Below are 10,117 nucleotides of genomic sequence, written 5' to 3'. Positions count from 1 at the left end.
GCTGGAACGGGAGGCAGGGGGCCAGTGCAGTCAGCTCTGACCGCCCTGCAGGCACGCCCGGCACATACTGCCTGCCCTCAGCTCCCCACCTCCATTATGCCTGCTGACCACTCCCCTTGTCCACTTTCCAATTCCTCCTTTTCCACCCCAAAAGTTCTCCGTTAAAAGAGGGCCCAGGGTCTAATCCCATCTCCGCACAGAAGCGACTTCATCACAGTTTAACATAAAAAGATCAGCTGGTATCGACCCGTAATTTGGACCCACGCCATGCTATTGGCAGGAAGACAGAATAAGTTAGGGTGGCCATGTTTCAAAAATTCTCTGTGTGCACTCAATCACGGCCCAGGGAAGGCGGGTGGGTGCGTAATAACCCAGCCGCGCTCTCCATTTCCCCTGTAGATCAATGCTAATACCAGGAGGCCCCGGAAGATGGATGGAACCGACAGGAACCTTGAAATCCCGACACGGGGGCTGCTGCCTCAACCGATAAAGGATTTTGCTGCTGCTGGGGTGGGGACACAGAAACCCTAGGGGCCATGTGAGACAGTCGGGTGGGGGGGCAAGGAGGTGGAGAAGGGGGGCAGCCTCTCTTTCACGCACACACTCTTGTCCTCACTGACATGCACAGTCACTCACGCAGCCACTGACGGATGCACACGCCGGAGTCACTGACACACACGCCAGTGGCTGGCACACACCATCACTCACGTACTATCCAGCCCACAGCACCAACACCTCCCCAAGAGGCCTTGACTCCCAGAGGCCACTCACACAGGTCCTAGCACGTGCATACACACACACACGACTCAAACCTACACACCAGAGTCAGGGGCTGTGACACAGACCCTCATGTTGACATACTGAGAGGCAGACACACCTACCCACTGACATCCACGCGCTGCCACCATGAAGTGCAAGGATACCCACACCCAACACAAGCACACAGCTCTGCCTCGCCTTTCTTCCTTTCCATTCCATTCCTTCTTCACTTCACCTTCTGAGTCTGTTTAGAACCTTGCTGGCTGACAGTCAATTGGGGGAGCTTCCCAGGACGCGTTGGAAGTAAATCACTAAGACAGAAGACGACCAAACGCACAGCCCTGGAGACACACCCAGATAGGAACCGCCGCCCCCCACCCTGCACACACTGGGCTGGAAGGCGGGAGACTTGGGTTCCGGGCACAGCCTAGCCAAACTCACTGCATGGCCTAGGGGAAGGGTTTGTTCTCTTTGGGTCTCTATTTCCTCATCTATAAAATCAGAGGCTGAACTGGGTGATTTCTAAGATACCTTTCCAGTTCCGAACTTCTGTTTGTGGCAGATACAAATCCTTATGGAGTCACACACATACAAACACCCACACACAGAGGCAGCCCCCAAGCAAGCACACCCAGGCTTTCAAGCGCCCAGTGGCCTGAAGCCACACCAGGTAACACACAGGACCACACACCCACCGGTTGCTCCCCCCAACAGGAGTGCCTGCAGCAGGGACAGTAGGTTCACATCCTCCCCAGAGCTGGAGGTCAGGGAACTGCAGGACCCACTCTCCTGAATGCAAATGAGAGGGGGCAGAGCGGAAAGAGATGGAGCACTGGCATGAGTTTGAGGAAGTGTGGAATGGTAGGGCAAGGGTTGGGACCTACAGAGGGGACAGAGAAAGAAGCACAGGGGTGACTAGCAAGGAACACCACTGCCCTGCCGCACCCCAACATACACACACCCCCTCCAAGCTGTGTTAACCTGTTATCCTTCCTTTTGAGTTCAGCCCCAGGATGGGAACCATTTCCATGGCCTCACACTGACATCTTGTGGCCACCCCTAGGATTGCAGACACCTCCTGGCCGCACTTGGTCTCCCATGGAGAGAGCTCTCTACCTAATGGGGATCATCCTGAGCAGAAAAAATAGGTCTGAACCCTGGGTGCCGTGCCCCATGCACAGCACCAGGAAATACAGTGGGGCTAACAGGTACCTCAAGCCAGGGACAGGCAGAAGAATAGGAAGCTGCCTTGGGAAAAGGCTTCAGGGTCACCTGGTGACAAAAGGGACTGGAGAAAAATAAATGCTTAAGGGACTGTCGGTGGGTGGTGGAGATGCCATCCTTTTCCTCCGCAGCCCCAGTACAAGGTGTGAAGACGTGACCCTGACTCCTGGGGTTGCTGTCCGATGGGAAGACAACCTTTCCCCAGGGACTCCCCTCCTGACGGAAGAGATTCAGCCCTGGCTCATGGAAGCCCAGTCTGACGGAGAGCAACCCCCTCACTGAGAGCCTACTGGGAGGGAGGGCGTGAGACACAGCTCTTCCCTAAGTTATGCTTTCATTTTGAGGAGGAAACCCAGCCCCCATAAGGCTCTTCAGTCGTATCTGAGGAGCATACAGTCCAGGGGTTCAGAAACTCCCAGCTACCCCAGCCTCCAAAAACAAGCCCTCATCTGGCATTCTGAAGCAGACGTAGTACCTGGGTCTGAATCTGTAGCCTAAGGATGGGAAGAGGGTTGTAGAAGAAGCTTGAAGGAGGCGGACCCTTGCCGGCTAGCCCCATCCATTCTGAAGAGGTCTGGTAAGTGATGGGGGAGGCCCACGCCTTCCAGTTCTTCCCGGAGGTAGCCGTGACTGAAGCTCCAGGCCTGTCCCAGGATTCTCCTAGACCAATTCTTCCTTCGGGAGCCAGGTCTCAGTCACCCGGGATGACTGATCATACACCCACAAGGCGGAGGCGTGGGTTCCCAGCCTGGCGTCAGGGAACTCTGGAGGTACAAGGCTGATGAGTTTGTTATAAATTAGAGACTCATTAAGAGAAGGTGAGGAGGGCTCAGTAACAGCTTTCGGGGCCCATCTTTTCGATTTCTTGTTCAGTTTGTTTATTGCGATTGTTCCTGTCTCATAAGCTTATTGCAAAACCAATAAAAATGATCTATTCAGAGAGAGGAGCTGCTCTTTTGACTGGTAAGCTGCCGCTTGGTCCTGGACCCCACCCCACCCCCTCCGGGTAACTGCAGCCCCAGCCTGGTTGACCAGCTGTCTCCCGCCGCGGGGTCAGCAGAGGGTGCCAGATTCCTGCTCACCAGAAACTGTGTGCACCTGCCATGCAGCCACCCTGGGCTGGCCTCAGGCCTCCAACCTGGCCCCATCACCCCAATGACTGCTGTACCCCAGCCCTCCAGCTCACCTCTGATGGACACACCATCAGAGGTGAGCACATGTCAGGGCTCAGTTGTGGGGAAGTGGGAGGCCAGGATGGGGACACAGGGACAGTCACTGGAGCTTGGAATTTTGAGTGGATTTTGCCTCAGTTTCCTTTTTTGTGTCTCTGTGAGAGAGTGCACTCAATCGTGTCTGACTCTTTGTGACCCCATGAACTATAGCCCACTGGGCTCCTCTGTCCATGGGGCTTCCCAGGCAAGAATAGTGGAATCTCTTCTTTCAGGAGGGGGGTCCCTGGGGAAAGGTTGTGTCTTCCTCTCGGACAGCAACCCCAGGAGTCAGGGTCACGTCTTCACACTTTGTACTGGAGCTGTGGAGGAAAAGGATGGCATCGCCACCATGAACTGACATTCCCTTAAGCATTTATTTTCCCTTCTCCAGAGAATCTTCACAAACCAGGGATCAAACCTGTGTTTCCTGCATCTCCTGCATTGGCAAGTGGATTCTTTACCACTGTGCCACCTGGGAAGCCCCGTGCCTTAATGAAGCTATGCTTTTAATAGGTTCCCTACCTTTAGGTAGCCCTGAGGGGTGGAGGTTAGAAGAAAGGAGGCCCCAGAAGTTCTCTAGAATCAGAAGTCCTAGCTTTGACCTTGATGACAGAAGACAGGCCCCTGGCCTCTTGCACATTCAGGAAACTAGTCACAGCTGGCATCAGAGGCCCAGGAGCCCCTCTCCTCAGTGAGTTGGCTCTCATCACCTTCCCTGTTCTATCAATGACATCCATTTAGTAATTATAATATCCTGAAATATCCTGGACCTTCTCATGCTGCTGGCTCTTGGTTTCAGAACCTTTCAGCTTGTTACTGTGGGGAGTGTAGGGCTGAGGAAGTCAAAGAGAAGCCAACAGACACCTTCACTGACCACACAGCACTTCAGAGTATCAGAGCCGGGAGTGACTTCCAAGATCACCCTGTCCAACCCCTTCATGTCTCAGGTACAGAATTAGGTTCAGAAACATGAAGTGACTTTGCCCAAGTTCCACAACCAGTGACCGGTAGGGCTGGGCCTGGAACCCAAAAGGACAGCCCCTCACACCATGGCTCTGTGTCTTTGCTTGTTTATCTTGCTCATGTCAGTAAATGCCGCCTCATGTGCCAGGCCCCACAGCCAACAGAGATAACAGGGCTTCCTTTCCCTCCTTGCTGCCTAAAAATAGGCTCATTTTCTCTAAGGCAAAGTCAGCGTCTTTCCTCAAGGCCAATGCACTGGCTCCGCCCAAGGGTCCAGAGAAGGGGGGAGACCCTTGCACAGAGGCCGTTAGAATTTCTCTGACATTTCAAAGAGATAGCATCAATAGACTCTTCCTTTGTTTATCCTGGACAAGGAGGACAAGAGGTGAAGGTGAGTAGGAATGAGCAGAAGTTTTCAAGCAGCAGAGCATCTCAAGGATTTGGCACATCTTCAGAGAGAATCACATCAACATTTTCCCTTGATCTCTCTGTATTTGTTTAACAAGCACTCTGTACAGCACTTACTATGTGTCAGGCACTAAATGTTTTACATATTAATTTGCTGATTTACTTTAATACTCATTTTCTGTGTATAATATATTTATTGAATCTTCTTAATAACCCTATGAGGCAGGCATTATTATTAGCCCCACTTTACAGCAGAGGAAACCAAGTCACAGAGACATAAGCAGCTTTCCTAGGGCTCCACACCTAGGAAATGGCAGCATCGCCATTCAAAGCCAGGCAACCTGGCTCTGGTCCACCACGCTATGGACCTCCTCTTTACAGAGACCCTAGCACAAGTGCTGGCGGGGCTTCTGTGACCTGGAGAGGAAGACTCTGAATATTTAGAAGAGATAAGACATCCTTGGGCTTCAGTGTAGTCCCCTCAAGTCTATCTTTTGTTCACTACCACCCTGGCCACCTCTGCCCTTAACTTCCTTTGCAGCCAACGTTCTGTGGCTGGGGAGGCCAAAGGAACCATAGGCAGCTTGGACCGTGGGTCCCTCTGACACCAGCCCTGTTTCAGAAGCCTTCTGCTGGATCCTGGAAGCCAGGGCTCGGGGTGTAGGGCCGAGCACCCACCGCCCAGTTGCTCACAGAGACTTGCTGCCTCCCACGCAGCTGCCTGTCCTGACATCTCTGAGAGGGCCTTTGATTAAAGAGACAAGTGACTTTGCCCATTCTATTGATCAGAATAAATTACTAGGAACTAATTTATGGGCCTCCCCACAGCCGATGACATGGTGGATTGTGCGCTATTGGTCAGTAAATTGGATTGTCAGGCTAGATTATTGGTTCGTATACAGTTATCTCTCATAGCAATATCAGGCAGCCCAGGTAGAGGAGAGAAATCCTTTCTCGGCTGCCAGTTGCCAGGATGTCACGAGGCCTTCTGGAAGGCTGGTGGGGAGGGGTGGGGAGGGAAGAGGAGGAGAGGGGAGGAGAGGCGAGGCGAGGCCTCTGTGCAGGATGCTTATTAATTAGTGCAGCATCACAGCATTAAAAGAACATTAGTGTGGAACTGTCTGCAGAGTGATGGGGAAATGACATTGTGGGCCTCCTCCTGATTCTCCAGCTATGGCTCTGCTGGGTAGAGGCAGGGAGGGGGTTGATGAGCAGACCGGGGGATGGGAAAGATAAAGAGGGGGTGGGGATCAGGGCCAAGAGGAGGAGAAGGGAAAGAGAGGCCCCATTTGCTGGGAGTTGCAAGCAGAGCAGGTCTGCTAAGTGCCAGTGCTGCTAAGCCCCACGCGGGGGAAATGGAGCCGCCGTTCTGCTCCGTACATCACAGCCAACGATGAAAAGTTCTAGAGCTGGGATTTCTCAGGCAATTTGGCCAGTGATGCATGGGGCAGTAGATCCTCGCGCACTCTTCCGTGCTTCTGCCAAGCCAGCAATAACAAAAACTTATTTTTTGCCAGGGAAACGGATATGAGTCAGGCAGCCCATCAGGAGTAAGGGGGGCTTTACCACGCCGGGGCGATTTGTACCGCTCGGCTGTTTCCCCGAGCTCTAAAGACCTGCCAGGAGGTGACAAAGGCGAGACAATTTCGAGTTCACAGTCCTGTGTCCTCGAAGCATAACAGCACACCATAGATGGGGACTTTCAGGGGCGGTGGGTTGCAAAGTCAGCAGTCTCTTCCCCCAAGCCCGCTGAGGAGAGGGACATGCAGTGAGCAGGAGGAGAGTGGCCAAGAGCAGGCTCTGGAGAAGTCGGAGGCCCTTTCGGGGCTGTGAATTCCTGGGAGAGGCACCCTCCTCCCCTCCTTCCTCACCCCGGGCAGGAAGGGAGTGTGGGAGCACCAAACTGGCCGAGGGCACAAAAGCACACACCTCCACAGCGAAGGCCTTCCTGCCCTCCTGCTGAAGTCTACCAGGCTCCTCGCTAAGCAGACCCCAGGGTCACCCAGCTCCCCAAGAAATGTGTAGGGACACCCATTCGGTCTTGTTTCTCCCTTTCACTGTGGAGGCGTGAGCCCTGAGAAGCCATAAGCTCTGAGGAGGCCTGCGCTCTCTCTTGGAGGCGTGATGGGGAACACAGATAACCTATTCTTCGGGCTGCAGGCCTCAGGGGAAATGTTCCAACAGAGCACGAAGCCCTTCTGACTCTAGCTATCACTCATCTGACACTGCCAGCAACCCCACAAGTAAATACCCGCTGGCAGGGACCCAGGGCCTCCAGCTCGCTGCTTGAGTTGCCACTGAGAACAATAGCCAGGAGGTCTCATCAGTGTCACAAAGACACCAAGTTCACCCCCACCTCACCCCTTGGCACTGCTTAGCAGACGGAGGGTCGTGGGGGGTGGGGGGGAAGAAGACGTGGGCAAACTCCTTCCCCAGCCTCTGGATGCTTCGGTGCCTACCCCTTCGTCACTTGGCTCTCCAAAAGTTAAATCGTGGACTTCAGTCATTTCAGCATGAGTTTTTATCCTGATTACTCTCTTTCTGCCCCTCATCGATAAATATGAAATTTAAAAGGGGAAAGACCGTCAGAGACACAGGAAACAGGGCTGGGTCCAGAGCCCCAAACCCCAAAGCTGTGCACCCCCCTCCTGTGTGGGCCATCTATGTCCTGGCCTCCATTGCAGCAGCTCCTAGGAAACCAGTGCAAAAGCCCCCAGAGCACGCCAGCCCCCGAGATGGAAAAGTTTGCAAAGCTTGGAAAAAGAAAAGTGGGTCTGCTAGTCAGTCTATAAATTAGAGACTCATTAAGAAGAGGCGGGAAGGGCTTTGGGGGCCTGTGCCTTTCGATTTCTTGTTGAGCTGGTTTATTGCTATTGTTTCTATTTCATACGTTTATTGCAAAACCAATAAAAATTATCTATTAAGAGCAGGAAACTCATCTTTTGACTTGTTGGTGGAGGTTTCTACAGAATAACCTTTAACTGGTCCAACATGTCTGCAGGAGAGGAGCAGGCCCTGGTAGATGCCTCCAGAGGTCAACCAAGAGGCAATAGGGAGGCCCAGTCTTGGGGGAAGGGAGAGCACTCCCTCCAGAACCTGCCAAGGGCAAGGGGTGGAACTTTACCAGTGGAAGCTATACAGTATTTCATTCATCCCACTTTTAAAATGTTTCAACTGATTGAATGCATTTAAAATTTGAGACTTTTCTCCCCAAAAGTCTGATATCTGGCTTCTCTTTAAAAAATAGAAGATCATACTGGGGCCCCATTTTCACTGTTTCCAGCAGAGAGATAGCATCTTATCTTTGCAGGGCTCAGGCCCTCCTGTGGCCCCCATGCTCAGACAGATTGCTATGTATTTATATTGTGTGTGTGCTCAGTCGCTCAGTCGTGTCCAACTCTTTGTGACCCCATGGACTATAGCCCGCCAGGGTCCTCTGTCCATGGGATTTCCCAGGCAAGAATATTGGAGTGGGATGTCATTTCCTTCTCTGGGGGATCTTCCTGACCCAGGGATCGAACGCCAGTCTCCTGCATTGCAGGCATATTCTTTACCATCTGAGCTACCAGGGAATATTACCTGCCTGCCAATTGTAATCATCTAAGTTTGCAACTCCTACTTTAGAGGATCAGGTTGAGGGAGGGGAACAGATAAAATTTCACCTACCCTTGAAATAACAGTTTCTGAGAAGGCTTCAAAGTCAGATTGATAAAATTTTTCTTCCAAGAGTCCCAACAGAAGGCCTGAGCCTTGTCCCAGCTAGATGGCAAGGGCGCTAACATAGGTTGCAAGCCTTTGTGCTGGGCTCAACACTCCTTTTTTTTTTGTAATGTGCATTGCCTCCATTTCACCAAAAGGGAGGTTGAAGCTAAGAAATGTCTGTGACGTGCCCAGGGGCAAAAGATAATATAACCCTCAGCCCAAGAACACCAGTCCAAGAAGAACCCAGGAACCATCTCACTGGTTTTTAAGGAAGAACAGAAGGTCCACAGTGTTATTCTCCCAGGCCCTGAGAGCGCCCTCAGGGAAGATTCACAACCAGTTGTGGGAAAGTCCACCCAACTGTGACTCAAGTTAGAACTTGCCTCCAGAGTTACCAACACCCCTAAATCTAGTGAAAAGGAACCACAGGGTCTTTAATAATCACTCTGTCAGGTCACGGGATGGTGACTAATGGGCCTAGAGGAGGAGATGCTGAAAAACACTCTAGGAAATAAATTTGGGTGATTAAATTTCAAGGCAGTTCATGGAACAGCAACCCGAGGCCTAAACTAAGCCATCAAGTTACCAAGAGAATCAAGATTTCAATTTAACCTCTGCTGCCCAGGAACCAAGCCTGAGTCTGCAATATATTAGTGGGTCATGAGAAGGTATCCTCTCTCAAAAGTTTCAGAGTGACCCTGGGATCTTCCCAACTCCAGCCATTCCTTCCCAAAGGCCAGCCAGCAATAAAGCGGGGAAATTATTGCCTTTCCTTGGTTATTACATAATATCAAGTCTTTAAGGAAAAAAATCATCGTTCGCCAAATAAGGGAGGTGGGGGTTGAGAAGGGCCTCCAATAAGGCACAGGCCAACATCATGCACAAATCTCTAAGAGACTCTCAGTTTACTAAACTAACAGAAGAGGCCCAAATTCCTCCAATTCTCCTCTGTTTCAGTTGAATGCCATGTGCCCTGATTGGATCTCATCCCCAAACAGTCCCAGTCTAGTGTCTGGGGCATAATCCCCCTCTGGATGAATCACACCCCAGCTGTCCTTAAGATTTGCAGGTGAACAGACCCCGTGCTCTAAGGTTAAGAGCCCTTGTCCGATTCCCTGTCAGATACTGGCCATGCCCGCTGTTTATAGTCCCCAGGGCATCACTTTAACTTGTTTGTTTCTTTTCGAGTAAAGCCAGGCTGGGGAGCCTTAGAGCTGGGCTGGCCTCTGTGATGGAGGAGTCCAGGCAGGAAGGCTTAGTGACTGCAGCTGCTCCCATCTCTCTCCCTTACTCAATCTCTTCCTCTCTCGAGGTTTCACCTCTCTCTGCCCCGGCTCCACCAGCTGTTTCCTGCAAATCCAGCTGAGACAGCTGCTGGCTCACCATGCTAAATTTCCAGGGGCCCTGGAACCCCTTGACTCTCTTGGCCCCAATGCGGGCAAATCTCAGGCGTCCAGACAAGGCTGAGATTGTTCAAAAAGTACTTCACTAGGAAACTGGGGGGGAAGCCAAAAAAGTAAATTACAAAAGCAGAGAAACAGACAGCTTGTGGAGCACAGATTCCTTCTCCCAGAAAGACTCAAGTCTAGACGCAGGGAAGTTTGTTGTAAGAATATGTGAGTAAGCAAGATGGGGGAGAAAGGAGGCTAGAAAAGCTACAGCTTGTGGGAAACCCACACCTCCTGCCCTTCACTCCTCAGTTCTTTAAGGCTTGGATACAGAACAAAGATGCTCACAGTTTAGCCAGAGCCAGAGGTTAACAGAAATAGAGGGGATGGCCATGCCTGATAGAGCCCTTAGTTGCTTTCAGAAACTGCCACTCAGGACCCCTGTCTGTTCTCTTTCTATCT

This window comes from Bison bison, unplaced genomic scaffold, assembly GCF_000754665.1.
Source record: "Bison bison bison isolate TAMUID 2011002044 unplaced genomic scaffold, Bison_UMD1.0 scf7180017864456, whole genome shotgun sequence".
Lineage (NCBI taxonomy): Eukaryota > Metazoa > Chordata > Mammalia > Artiodactyla > Bovidae > Bison > Bison bison.
Note: the sequence above shows the minus strand (reverse complement) of the source record.